This window comes from Budorcas taxicolor, chromosome 1 (genome assembly GCF_023091745.1).
Source record: "Budorcas taxicolor isolate Tak-1 chromosome 1, Takin1.1, whole genome shotgun sequence".
In the NCBI taxonomy this organism is placed as follows: domain Eukaryota; kingdom Metazoa; phylum Chordata; class Mammalia; order Artiodactyla; family Bovidae; genus Budorcas; species Budorcas taxicolor.
This window is the reverse complement of record NC_068910.1, coordinates 11,297,245-11,311,934: the sequence shown is the minus strand read 5'-3', so window position 1 is coordinate 11,311,934 and position 14,690 is coordinate 11,297,245. Positions and strand designations below refer to the sequence as shown.

At 44.1% G+C, this 14,690-nt stretch overlaps 1 protein-coding gene and 1 pseudogene across 1 annotated transcript in view; both read right to left on the bottom strand.

Annotated features, from left to right (window-relative positions):
- Nucleotides 1-14,690, bottom strand: part of RAD54L2 (RAD54 like 2) — an 86,672-nt gene that overhangs the window by 62,084 nt on the left and 9,898 nt on the right. The gene's annotated exons all lie outside the window — the stretch shown is intronic.
- Nucleotides 11,171-11,879, bottom strand: LOC128046561 (60S ribosomal protein L10a-like; annotated as a pseudogene).

The window sequence follows — 14,690 nt, the reverse complement described above, 5'->3', positions numbered from 1 at the left end:
ATAACAGCAGTGTACCAGTATTTGATTTCCTGACTGTGAGGACTGTTCTGTGGTTACAGAAGAAAATGTCTTTAGGAAACATACAATCAAGCATTTAGGGGTAGAAGTAAACAGATAATCTAAAAGACAGTTAACAAGGAAGGGAACAGAATCATCTATTCCTGGTTCTCCAGATTTAAACATTTAACAAATACAAAATATCTTATTTCAAAGTACAGATTCCACAAGATCACCTAGCTAACTATTCTCCTTAGAAAATTAGTAACAAACTTCCTTTCCTTTAAGACACAATAACTTAGGGTTAAACAGGCTAATTAGCCTCCTAGGATCATCATGAACAGACAGTATGTCCTCTCGCTGGGGGGCAGGCGTCCCTCCCTCTTCCCCTGAGCCCAGCCAACAACTGGAACTATCTCTGAGGCAAATCTCACTTGGGTTCCCCCTGGAAGGCTCTAGCGCTGAGCAATGGCAGAAACAAACAGTACCCCACAGGCAGGTAGAAATTGGATGCGCTAGCTTGCCCTCCCTCTGTGTAGAGGTGGCCCAGTTCAGAACTATTTCTAAGGAGACTTACGTAATCAATCTGCATTCCGTGTCTCACTGGTCCTTTATGGCCAAGGTTATGTGCCCAGTCCTTAGGCTCTCACACACACAGACACAGACACACACACCTGCTCTCTCGCTACAACACTGTAAAAATGCGTAGTTTAAGATTCACCACTGAATCAGAGTTATAACCTAAGCAAACCTGCACTCTAAGTCTCTCCCCTAGTCTAACACTGGGCATGAGCACTGAAGAAACCAGTGACAGCCAAATCTTAGCAAAGGTAAGTGGGAAAAAGTGTGCATCTGACCTAAAGCCAACACAGTGAAGTAGGAAAAAAGGCTTCTTCTTTCAAATTAATACTCCTATAATGTCTCTGGGGAAAAGCACATGGAGTCTGGACAAACTCAGGCTATCGATTTTGCAAGTAAGAAGAGAACCCACAGGAAACCCTCACTTCTGTAAGCCGAAAACAATGGATACTAACCATTGGGAAGAAGGGCCATGTGTCAGAGACTATAGACCTGTGTGCCTCCCATCACTCTTCAGATAAAGATGCCATTCCATGGAGACAAGACCAAACTTCAATCTCCCAAACGAGAGGTGATACAATGGAGAGAACAAAATAATTCACATGGTGACATTATGGCAAGGAGATACTGTCATGATAGAGGCGATGAAGGGATGAAATAAAAGCTTAAGGAAATATTTTAAAGGAAAAAGTGACCGACAGTTATTTGCTGAAAGAATGGTCAAAGGGCCAGCAATTCATTCAGGCCAAAGCTTAGGCATCTCCTATGATAAAGACACTGTGCCAGGCACTGAGGGGGTGATATAAATACATGCCTCGAAAAGGAAAATTTAGATGTAGAGCAAGAAGCCGTAGGAATCCAAAACAGAAACAACAAAAATGTCATTTCTGGACATCAAAGATGTCTGTAGCATTTGAACAAATAACAAATACCTAATCAAACCTAATCCTAATTTAAAATTACATCCCTAATACAAAAATGAAAAATGACATTACTGTCCCATCAGGAGATTTACAATACATTTTTCTCCCCTAATTACGTTAACCATCTGCCCTAAACACATCGAGTACCCAAGGACACTCATTACCCTCGTCCAGTTAACAGTACAGTCTGGGCGGCATGGTTTCTCTCAAACCAGGGTGAGGCTGTGCCCTGGGATTAGACCTCAAACTTCCGCCTCATCAGCACTCACTGTGCCAACTGCCAACTTACAGCAGTTGGCCACCACCACCCAAGAACAACCTAGGCGACTGAGAGCCAGGAATAAAGGTGGAACACCTAGAGCCAACTGCCAGATCTCAAGGACAGGGTTTTCAGGCCTGCATTTGGGAAAGAAGGTGAGTAAAGTTCCAATCTTCTGGTCATTCAGCCAACAAGCAGTCATTAAGTATTCTTGTGGCCTATTCTCAAGTGGACACTGCCCCCACGCTGCAGCCAAAATGAAAATGCCCCCGAAAGAGAAGGGGAGTGATTAATAGAAAAATGACAGGATAGGGAGCTCATTTTCTCTCCTGCTCACCACAAAACACAAGAAAAAGGAGTGCAACTCATTGTTACATAACAGTGAGGCTGAACAAAAGGCCCAGCTAAGTCAATGGCTCATCTGCAGAGCATTCTGAACCCAGGGTTAGAGGCTGCCACTCGGCCATGCTAACAGAGAAAAGAACTGAACACCCTACATCACAGCCATTTCCACACTCTCCTCGTCATCTCTCCATTAACTACAAATAAAACCACTGACTTCCATAACAAACAATTCTGACAGGTGGGCCTCTTCATATTCCAAAGTCCCTGTTTAAGACAGTTCTGCTCTTGGTGAAGCCCATGTCATTATTTCTGTACCAGTGTGGATAAGGCAAAGTAGGCAGGCCTCTACTTAGGTTTTTGACCTGATACTAGTGTTATATTAATACAAGCTGTATTTTACTCTTTAGGGTAAATAAAATGTTGACATTTTAAAAATAATTATACATTTTGAACTTGGCTTCTAAAAGACGCCACTCACACAGAAGGATGGAAAGAACCTATGCAGTTTTAAATACCATTAGTGCTGCTGTTATCTTGATCAAGAACTGCGAAATGTGCTCCATTTCAAATTTCAGAAAGAACACAAACCAACACTAAGTGTGCCACTTTATAGCTTCCCTGCTGATTCCACTTTTGCAGCAAAAGCCCATAAAATTATCTGAGAAAGAAATGATTAACTGAGAGTGAGAGCTTGACTATTGGGTATACCACAGTCTGGAGTGCAGGACTGCACCAGAGGAAGATTTCAGGTCAACAGCCCTAGAAACCATCTGGTGGAAACCAGTAAGAGTGCAACACAATGAGCAAAGTACATCTACCAAGTTGGACGAGGACGTCCTGCTTGGCCCCTTGGCAGTGGAAGAGAGCCTGCAATTTTCTCACTGCGAAACATCTGGAAATATGGAGGAAATTATAATCAGCATCCATTCTGAATGCACAACTATTCCCACACAGCAAGTAAGAGAAACCCCCAAGAACCAACAACGAAAGGCAAACTGAGACCACAAAAGCCATGAGCTCTCTCACTACAGCAGTCCTAGGTGAAGAGGAGGGTATCAGTCTTGGGGACGGGGTGGAGCAGGGAGACACAGAAATAATACCCTGGGTTCAAAGAAGCTGAAAAGAAGGGACTGAGACCTCTATATATACTCTCATGAAAGAGTGGTCTAGGGGGAAAAAAAAATCTAACCACCAACACAGAAGACAACATAAAATCTTGTGTCAATTTAGGTTGGAGGGAGAAAAAAAGATGTCCAATGGGAGTCTGTAACTAGGACTGTCCTCAAACCAGTCTGAGGTTGAAATACATACTTACATACTTACTTACTTACATGGTCTAAGAAATTAACCAAAACTAAAGTGGTCCCAAGCAAGGGATGCTTCTGCATTGCCTAGAAGTAAATTTATAACATCTCTTGGATATACCTCAACCAGGACCACTAAGATAAAGCCTTATTGAAGATGAGCTCATAATTCAAAAGTACAGAGGAGGGACTACTCACAAAAGCAAGAGTCGAGAGGGCCAGATTCCTAAAGCTCTACCTGCACCGTGACGAGAGAACACCCATGCAGGGATGTATCAGAAGGACAAAGGCTCCCTTCTGCTCCATAGCCTGACAGACAAGGGGACCATTCCTGGGGTAGGCCAGTTACCTGCCCAGAAAACTGATAGTACTGTTGCCTCAAAGCCTCTTCTCCTCAAAAACAAAAGAAGTGGGGCCAATGGGCACTGGGTGTTAAGCAACTCTATAGACAAAAGGTCTGAATCTCAACAGAAGAGAACCTGAGCCTGAGGAAGCACAACCTTTATACATGTTCATGAAGCTCAATCCTGGCAAGTTATATAGACTTCCCAAAGCATCTGAGACTGCGCTGGACAGGAGGGAAAAGTCCCCTTTGTTCTCCTCTCTGGACACTGCCTTCAGGCGTCCTACACCCTCCATTATCATCAACAAAATGGGAAGAAATAAAGCTTCCTTCATTCGGATTTGTAACAAGGAATCAAACACACGATCCTCGTGTTTCCTAACAACATCCTATTATAAACACGCACTACATGCTCCACAAAGCTGTGGCTGCTCCCTTTTAACTCTTTTTTACCCCCTCTTTATAACATCATATCTGGGCTAGTTTCTTCAACAGGTTATATCTGGTTTACCCAAGAAGCCACATATATCTAGATTTACTGAATCTTAATATTATTAAATTGCCTCTTCTGTAGAGGGTTAAAGGGTGGACTCCAAGAACATCTCTTACACTTCGGCTCTACGCCATCTATTTCTAACGCCTCACTCTGTATTTGATTAGGCATCCTAGGCAACAAATCTCACACTCTCAGTTACATCGAAAGGAGAATCCCAAATCTACCACATTCTGCTAACTGTGGCCCACAGTGGGCATTTGTCGGTTCCCTGTGTAAGGGAGACAGACAGATTGCTTCACTGCTTTGGGGAAGCTACTCCTGATTTGTGGATTTCCTGAGCTCTTACCAGGTTCTGGCAGCAGTTTCAAACACTTCAGAAGGCTTGTATATATACAACACATTAACATTGGGATAAAGATGCTATAACCAGCTCACAAACCCTGAAAAGCCCATCAGAAGGTGAACTGATTATTCAATTTTGCTTTCCAAAAGTTGTCTCCTCTGGGCTGCCTCGAAACAACAGGAAGTAACTGACTTTTAAGGAAGATTTGAAAATAACAACAGCATATTTAGAGAATTACATGAGAGGAACCTCAGTGAAGAAAAAGGGATCATCATCTGTAGAGGACAAGCTGATATTCTACTGAGCAAGTAACTAAAGGCCCTCCCATACCTGGGCCTTTTCCAGTATCAGGGAAAAGTCAGTACTTTCTTTATCAGCAGACTTAACAATCAGTTAAAATTCACTAAAGATACTACTGAATGCTTATGCACAGAAAAGAGTTTGAAAGCAATAACATCTTAGCAAAACGATGAAGGAAAAACTATGGTATTTTACATTCGAACTGCTGACTGTTGATTTTTGATAATCACAAGGGGGCAGGGGGTGGGGATATGCAAAAACCATGACTTAGAAACCAAGAAGTTCTTTTACTAAGATGCACATTCTCTGTACCCTGACATAAACAGGCTCTGAAATCTAGAATCAGGCTGTTCTATAAAGCTTCAGAGAAAGAGAAGCGATGATGACTGAGAGCCAATACTTGCAAAGTGCACACACCATATGAAACCAAATCCATTATCTAAAGATTCAGCCTTCTAGTCAGGGTACTAGTTAACAAAGAAGAGTGAATAGCAATGGAGGTCTAATTTGAAAAGGGAGGGAAAAGATGGTTCCACAAAGATAGTTCTAACACATCCAAATGCCAAAACTCAGAAAAACCTTGGGCTGTTTTTAATAATAAGTTACATTCCTCATGTCAGAAATTGACCCTTAACTAAGTTATTAAAATTGACAAAACAGCTCAACAAGAAGCTTTGGTGGTCTCTGAACATCTTTTTCCAGACAGCGATACTTTCCAAAATTCTACTCAGCTCAACCAAAACATACTAAACAACTATCATCACCGGGGACACAAAGAAGGAAACACAGGTCAGGACAGATCAAGCATTAAGAGGAATGAGGCCCAAAGTGAGTTCTGAAGAAAGATTTGGACAGTTAGGTAATGTGGGGCAGGTAGGGCTTTCCAGGTGGCACTAGTGGTAAAGAACCACCTGCCAACAATGTGGGTTCCATCCCTGGGTCAGAAAGATGCCCTGGAGGAGGGCATGGCAAGCCACTCTGGTGTTCTTGCCTGGAGAATCCCAGAGGAGCCTGGCAGGCTGCAGTCCACGGGGTCACAAAGAGGCAGACATGGCTGAAGAGGCCGAGCACACACAGAGCGGGGCGGGGTGGGGCAGGGAGGAGATGCTGAAGACAGAGACGAGGAGGCTCAAAGATGCGACTGTGTGAACAATCAGTGATAGACAAAAGCAGACGTGAAATCAAACAAATCCAAGAAGACTGCATTACCGCAGCATAAAGCAGGAAGTACGGGGGAAGAGTCAAAACCAAACTCGGAAACGCAACAGGATCTAGATCACCAAGCACCCTGTTGAGACTGGATATTATCCTACAAGAAGACCAAAATAAGATGACCAGCTCTGGGTACTATAAACATCCCTCTGCACCACAGAATATAGAATATAAAAGCACAGGAATATGCAGTTTCAAGTTGGAATCCCATGCATTTTTCAGTGCGGCCCCAGGCAAGTCACCCCTCAGGGCCATAGATGCCACACTCCAAAAACGGAGGCACTCCTTACCTTCAAGGATTATTAAAGAAGAAGGTGGTGAATGAATATAAATGTAAAGCGTACTGTCAAGTTACACAGTTCGGTTTTTAGCACAGTGTAAGCACTCAAAACATGACCTGGAAGAAATATTTGCTAGATGAAATGGAATATGAAGAGACGGGAAATAGCCAGTAAAAATGCAAAAAAAAACCAGAGAAAAGATCAGATTTGAGAACTATTAGGAGGTAAAGGGCTAGCAGGGTACTGTTCTTCAAGCCCCAGTGAAAGAGTAAAAGACCCGTGAGGCCTCTTCCAGGTTTCCCTAATGGGGCCTAAGGAGCTGCTGTCACCTCCCCCTCGGACACCAGCCTAGACTGGAGACCAGATGCTCCAGCACAGCCTCGCTGTTACTATCAGCACTGCTATCATGGAGAGGGAACTCTTGGACGTCAGAGAGACTCCAGCTAACTGGAGCGAATTATTTACTTTTCCCTCATTTGGGGTAATGACACCCACACTTCAGGTGCTGGAAGTGTTCGTGCAGTATGCGACCCAGCAACATGATAAGGACTCAATAACTTAACACAAACGAATCCTATGCAGACATGCAGCTTCTTTTACAGTGTCTCTCGTGAAAACACTACAGCCTTATCTCAGCTCCAGCCCACCTGAAGCCTTGGTAGCTGAGACTGTACAAAACCCATCAGTGTGTTGGTTCTCATATACGCAACCAATGGCCCATTTAGGGAGAGCCTATTTTTATTTCCAAAATGTATGCAACATCTTCCACCATAAAATGTGCTATCTGGTCTCCAAACAAATATAACTGGTTTCAGAGAGTTCAACTCTGGAAACAACAGCTGGGATGCCATAGTTTTACCCGAAAGTTAAGTTAGAAAAACTTGGCCCCAAGCCCAGAAAACAGGCATTCCTCCTAGACAAAACTGGATAAACCAAGTCTACAAACAATGAGTGGATACAATAGTAGGGAAGGAAAGACACGGAGACAGCCAGAAAAAACCACAGCAAAAGGCCAACCCTTAGCTCAAAAAGGGAACCAAGGAAGACTCGAGAATGTACCAGTTCTGAAGCAGGCAGGGGAAGCAAAACATACCAAGACACCGAAGTTACTAAATGAACAGTTATCTAAAACACAGATTGTCTCCCTGCTATGCCAAAGATAAGCTTTACGTTAGCAGGACAAACTAAATGATCTGTTCACACTTAAGATTCAAGATCCCTTAGAAGAGGTTAGGCAGCTGGAGAGAGACAAACTGGGGAAGGAAGACTATCACTGGAAACAAAATTCAAACACATTAAATATGAAAGAGTAGCAGTTTCTACTTCAACAGGCTAATTTATTGATGCTGCAACTGATTCATAGATTTGGCTTCTTATAAGGACTGTATTGACTGTACATGTCACAAGGTATTAGTTGCTACTTTCACTTATGGAATATGAAGAGAAATGAATCTTCAAAGGAGAAAAACTTGCCAAAATGCCCTTGACATGGAATTGTTCATTAAGATGCTGCCACAGCACATGGTTTTGATAACAATAACAAAAAACGCCACAAGCCTTCCTCTAAACATCTAAAAAACACTGTTTATAAACACTTAATCTGAAATCTCTACTGCAGAGTCATTAGAAGGGCAGGTCTAACAGGGGCAGCTGACAGATGAGATCCGGTCACAAGTCTCCGACAGAGGAATCTGCAGTGAGCACGCCGATCGGGTCAATCGGCGAATTCCAGCTTGCCCTAACCAGAACGTGCAAGACAGTTCTGGAGAAGCTCATGAGCAAATCCATCAAGACATGAACACATGGCTCTGCCGAAGATCTTCCGACCTATCAGGAAAAGTCTTTTTGAGAACATAAAATAGATACAGTAGAGCAAATTTCAGAGGTAGATTTTCAAGACCATCTTAACAGTATAATGTTGTACAACAAGTGGAAAAAAAAACGTAATAAGCATTTAGATCCCAGTTTTAAAAACAGAATTACAGATTTGCAAGTATATATATGCATAGCTAAAAAAAAAAAAAGACAAGGAGGAAAAGCACCAAAAGGTTATCAAACATTTTTATCTCTGGGTGACAGTTTTACCAAAAAAGGTATTATTTTCTTCTTTATTCTTTTGTTTTACAATAAATGGATATATGACTTTATAACTCTAAGACCAATATCTTCATACGTGTATTCTCTCTCTACGAAGTCATCAGTGAACAAATCCTGTTTGGCCTCACCCCCATCCTGAGCAGCATCGTATTTTCAGGCTGTGACTACTCCTATCGGTAGCCACATCCAGTGACCAACAGGCAAGCCCTCACACTGCCAACCACAGCTCACCGACTATCTGCCACAGAGATCCCGTCTTAGCTAGGGTTCACATGAGGGCCTAAAGCAGCATGTAAAAAAGATCATCTATAGTCAGAATCATCCTTCAAAGGCCTTTCCGATTGTCCACAAAAACACTGTATGAATAGTTTTCTGTATGTATTCCCAGAGAAAGTGAAAGTGTTAGTTGCTTAGTCGTGTCTCTTTGCGACCCCACGGACTGTAGCTCACCAGGCTCCTCTGTCCATGGAATTCTCCAGGCAAGAATACTGGAGAGGGCAGCCATTCCCTTCTCCAGGGGATCTTCCTCACTCAGGGATCGAACCCGGGTCTCCTCCACTGCAGGCAGATTCTTTACCATATGAGCCACCAGGGAAGTCTATTTTCTATAAATGTATACACCAGAAATATTTCCAAAAGAGTATAATATTCAGAAATTAACCCTTCATGTATTTTGCTGCCTGAACCAGTTCAGCAATTCTTCATGGGCGTTCAATTCTTCCTCCCTGCCGTCCTACTACTGAATACGTCCAACTCAGCATCACACCACCTAAACAGTGATCAAGAATTCTTGACATTTATAGGTTGTGTCAATCATTTTAACTGTAACAACACCGACTGCATCCACTGCCTTTGGGTACTCACTCACTGAGTAAAATGGTGAGTATAAACTATCCCATTATTTAAACCACTATTCGTTACTTTCTGTCTTCATTTGTAAAGTGCATGATTGAATTTAAGCAAGGTAAAAGGTTAGATATAATTCCATTACATTAATTACAGCACCTCTGTACTGGGAGTGCAAAAAGGGAATCTTAAGTGTTGTTGGGCTTAGTGTCAACCTACTTAAGGTAAGACAGGTAAGAATATAAGTGCCTAATGAATGATAGAGATCCCAAATATACCAGAGTTCCGAGAAGAAAGCAACAGAGATTGAGGTTTAAATGCTGTTAGAAGGCTTCCTGGAGGAAGCAGACCTTGAGACAACCCCAGAAGCAAGGCTCACTTAGATAAGTGCAGAGGGGAGAAGACATTCCACACACGAACCATGACTTGGATCTGAGAAGTGCTGAAAAGGCAGAAAATATTTCTAAGTTTTCTGGAAAAGGAGATAAAATGACTCATCATTAAGCATCTACTACTGGCCAGTACTGGCAGGTACTGGAGATCCAGAGATGAGAGAACCTGTTCATAGAGTGACAACTGGAGCCCTCCAGGAATCATCCAGTCAACTGACACAGACATGTAAACACACACCATGAGCATGAAAGAAAGTGAAAGTGTTACTCAGTCGTGTCTGACTCTTTGCAACCCCATGGACTGTAGCCACCAGGCTCCTCTGTCCATGGGATTCTCCAGGCAAGAATACTGGAGTGGCTTGCCATTGCCTTCTCCAGGGCATCTTCCTGACCCAGGGATTGAACCCAGGTCTCCTGCAATGCAGGTGGATTCTTTACTGCCTGAGCCACTAGGGAAGCCAAAGTACAATGTATGGCCAAAGTTTTTCTTCCAACAACTGATGACTAGATAGATAAAATGTATATGGCATATCCGTAGAGGGGAATATTATCAAGCAATAAAAGGAAATGAAGTACTAACATGGGCAAGTTTTGAAAACATTATGCTAAGTGAAACAAGCCAGTCACAGACAGCCACATATTGTATGAGCCCATGTATCTGAAACGCCTAGAATAGGCAAAACCATTGAAACAGACAGTAGATTAGCCGTTACCAGGGGATAGGGAGAAGGGAGAAGAGGGAGTGACTGCTTAATGAGTACAAGTTTCTTTTTGTAGAAAAGAAATGTTCTGGAATTATACAGTAGTGATAGGTGCATAATCTTGTGATGTAACAAAAATCACTGAATTAAATACTTAAAAATGGTGGAAATTTATAGTATGTGAATTATATTAAGGAAGAAGGAAGGAAAGGAGGGAGCGAGGTGGGAAGGAGGAAGGGAAGAGGTAAGGAGGGAGGAAAACGCTCTATAGGGCAGAGAAGGAAATGATTTTGCTGAGAAAGGGTGGTGACGACTTCCCAGAGGAGGCAACAGATCTGAACGTCAAAGGGCAAACGGAGCTTTCCTTAAGAAGAGACTGATGAAGTCATTCAGAGAGAGGGAGATACGCAGGAGTACAGTTCTGCAGGACTAGCAGCTGGGGAGCTCATGAGGAAATTGCGAGAGATGAGAAGTAGGCCGGATCCCAATCCAGCAGTGTCCTGAGGACCGTGTTTAGAGTCTGAACTTTGTCCTATATACGGACTGGCAAATATGTGGCACTTGGCACCACTTTCTGTCTGCACCCCTGGCAGACATAACCGTTATGCCATTGAGCGCTTCTCTGCTGAGCTCAGAAGCAGACTCAGTGTCTATCTCCATGCAATCCTCCCTACAGTCCATGTGCCCCCAGTGGGAACCCCACTGAAGGATCTCAAGCAGGGAGGTGTCACTTGAATTCCCAATTTTTTTTTTTTTTTTGATGGTTTAGTATGGTTTATTAAGCTGTGCCTTAGTACAGACGCTGGGGCTTGCCCATGGTGCTCTTAATGTACAAGGCCCTGACGTTCTGCCAATTTTTCTTGAGCAATGATACCAGGAAGTTGACAGCTAAGTGGATGTTGTACACAAGCTCATCATCTGTCATCTTCACGTGGCCAACAGCCACTGCCAGACACAGCACCTTCTTCATCTGGAACTTGATTGTGGACTTCACTTCATCAACTTTGGCCACCATGTTCTCATTGTGGGTCAGCAAGGAAGGGAACTTGCCAGCCTTGTTCAGGCCTGGGCCCAGGATTCGGGGGATCTGCTTGATCAGAGACTCTGAAGCCAAAAAGGCATCATATTTCTTGGCCAGCGTCTTGACCAGTTTCTTATTCTTGTTGAGTTTTTTCAGTGCCTCGATGTCCATGTGGGGGATATCCACAGCCTTGGCCTCATCACAATGCTGCTGGTCCCACAAGACACACATGGAGAACTTAGGGCGGGGAGTGGACTTAAGCCTGACAGTGCCCGAGAAACGTTTGTCCTTCTGAGAGTCATAGTTCACAGGCTGATCTGAAGCTCCACCGTCTCCAAAAACTTTCTGCGCTTGCGCTGGTTCCCGTGCAGGACTTCCCGCACCGCCTCGTAGAGGGTGTCGCGGGAGACTTTGCTGCTCATAGTTCCCTACGCCGCGATAACCGGAAAAGAGCTGAACTCCCAATTTAAAACGAACACTGGTAGCTTTGTGGAGGCGTGGAGGCAAGGAGGCTAAGCAGGAAGCGGTTTTAAGAGTCTGGACAAACAGTGAGGAGACCCTGAACTAACACAGTGGCAAAGTGAAAGGAGACAAAAGGGAATCTTAGAGACCAAGGAGGCAAAACCAGTAAGACTACAGCAGCCAAGCGGGCCGTGAGGGCGGCCTTGCTCACCACTATCTCCTAGCATCCATCACAGAACTTGATATACATGGGAGGACTCCACAGATCGCGATCAAACGATTGTTTTTTTCTACATTCTTTCACTGAATCTTCACAATAATACCGTGAAGAAAGCAATGTTATTCCCACTTTCCAAATAAGGAATCTAAGTTTGAGAGAGGTTAAGTGACCTGCCAAATACACCCAGCTAGAGAGTTGCTGTTGCTGCCGAGTCGCTAAGTCAGGTCAGCTCTTTGACCTCATGGACTGCAGCACGACAGGTTCCTCTGTCAGCCACCATCTCCCGGAGTTTGCTCAAATTCATGTCCACAGAGTCGGTGATACTATCGAGAGAGTGGGAGCATGCAGGTCCAACCTAGACTTCTAACTCCAAGCTCTGGTCCTTGATCCAGGGCTCCAGCTTAAATGATGGAGCAGCTAACAGTGTTAATGGTGAAATGTCAGAAACAGCCGGGAAACGGGCTGGGGGTCAGAGATACAGATTCGGGTGTTCCTGTCACATTCAGGTAGCTGAGGCCTCAAGTAGGGATGATACTCAGGGAGTGTAGGAAGCGGGGGAACCAAGTCAAGGATAGGTCAAACCTTGAGGGAATGTTGAAAAGGAGTCTGGACAGGGAGTCAGAGAGCCAGGGAAGAACCAGCCCAGGAGGATGCTATCGGGAAAGACATCAGCAAGGTGGGCATGGCCTAGATTAAAATCTACAGAATGTCAGATCCATTAGATGGAGGGGGAACCACAGAGAATCAGAAGACGCAGGGGAAGCATTCTAAACGGGGTTGAAGGCTGCCTGGTGTTTTCGAAAACCACAAGGGCAACAGAATCTGGAGAGTTTGTTAAAAATACACAGACCACCAATAGCAGGGATCTTGTGAGAGTGACAGTCTCACTGAGCCTCTATTTTCTCATCTGTAAACTGGAAACAACAGTACTGGCTTCATAGTATTATAGGGAGGACTTTATATGCTTGAAAAGAGGCCCCACAGTTGACTGTGACACAGCTTGAAAACTGGCTTTTAGGAACCCCCTGCTACAGGAAAAACAGATTTTTACCTGGAGAGAGATGGGTGACAGGCAACCCTTTCAGAAGGACTATATAAAAATGAGAGAAGGAAGGAAGGAAAGTCAGCCATTATAATCCTGGACTGGACATGGAGGGCCTGGGTGAAGAACAAAGAAACCAGAAAGGCTGAAACAGGGATAAGGCATTACTAGGGACAACTCACAGGAAGGGAAAAATTACGTGTGAGTCTTAGGCTTGAAGTCTGGCATACCCTTCACCAGAATCAGAAAGAACAATAGAGGGACAGCTGGTTTGGGTGGCTGGGGAGAAATGAAAAAAAAATCCATGCGAGATATTTGGTAAGTGCTAGAAAATAAACATAAAACATATAAGGGCCAACTGGCAGTAAACATGTTTCGGACAAAAGAACAGCACACCAGTTCAGAATGAGGCTCATCTCCAGGATGAGATGGCTTGGGTCAGAGTCCCAGCACTGCCACTTTCTAGCTAAGGGATGCTAAAGAAGCTACTTAATTTCTCTAGATCTAGGTGTCTTTATTTGTAAAACAAGAATAACAGTACATGTAGAAGATTTTAAGTGAAAAAATACACTAACAAGCACACACAGCACGTGGTGCATCAGCTTCCAATCAACGCTGACGACTCCCTTCAGCTGCTCCACGATACCACGCAGTGCGAGGGCCTCCCCACCGGCTCCAGTGGGAAAGAGCCCATCTGCCAAGGCAGGGGGTGCGGGTCTGCTCCCTGGGTCAGGAAGATCCCTGAGAAGGAAATGGCAACCCACTCCCACATGGGAAATCCCATGGACAGAGGACCCCAGTGGCCACAGGGTTGCAAAGTCGGACACGATTTAGCGACTAAAGACAGCGACGACAACAATGTAGTGTGGCCAGCTGTGCTTTGGAGAAGCTGAACTATTACCCAAGAGATCTCTCCAACTCTGAGACAGGACAGGAAAACAGAGGATTTTTTGAATTTCAAGACTGGAATTAATTGCAAAACTATTAGTACAAAGAATTGTGCCAAGACACTGTAGGATGAAAAATTACCCAGTGTGTAAATGTGGTGCCTATACTCAAGGAGAATACACGGGAAAGCAAGAAAAATGTATATACACAAACACCTGAAGTACCAAGCATACTGTGAAATGTCACTGATGCGCTGCCAGTCATGGGAGTCGAGAGAGGGAGAACCACCTCCAACGTGGATTCACCTGAACTTAGTCTAGAAAGATGGTCAGAAGTTTAACTGGCCACAACACAGGCTCAGAGGAAATGACTTCAACAGGACAGCCAAAGGAAACAACGTGAATCCAGATGCAAAGCTGAAAAGGGCTAAAGGGACATTCCAGAAAGAGCCAGAAGTCAGGACTAACTGAAGAACTAGCCACAGAATAACTGGCCCCATGGTGAGGACAAATGCGAGGGAAAGGCCACAGGAGAAAGCATGGGCTTCCTGAGAGAGGCCAGGCGGGAAAAGCCAGAAGCTTGTTTGGGGAGCAGAATGATGCATGTGGTCCCACATACGCTGAGCAAGACATTTCTGAA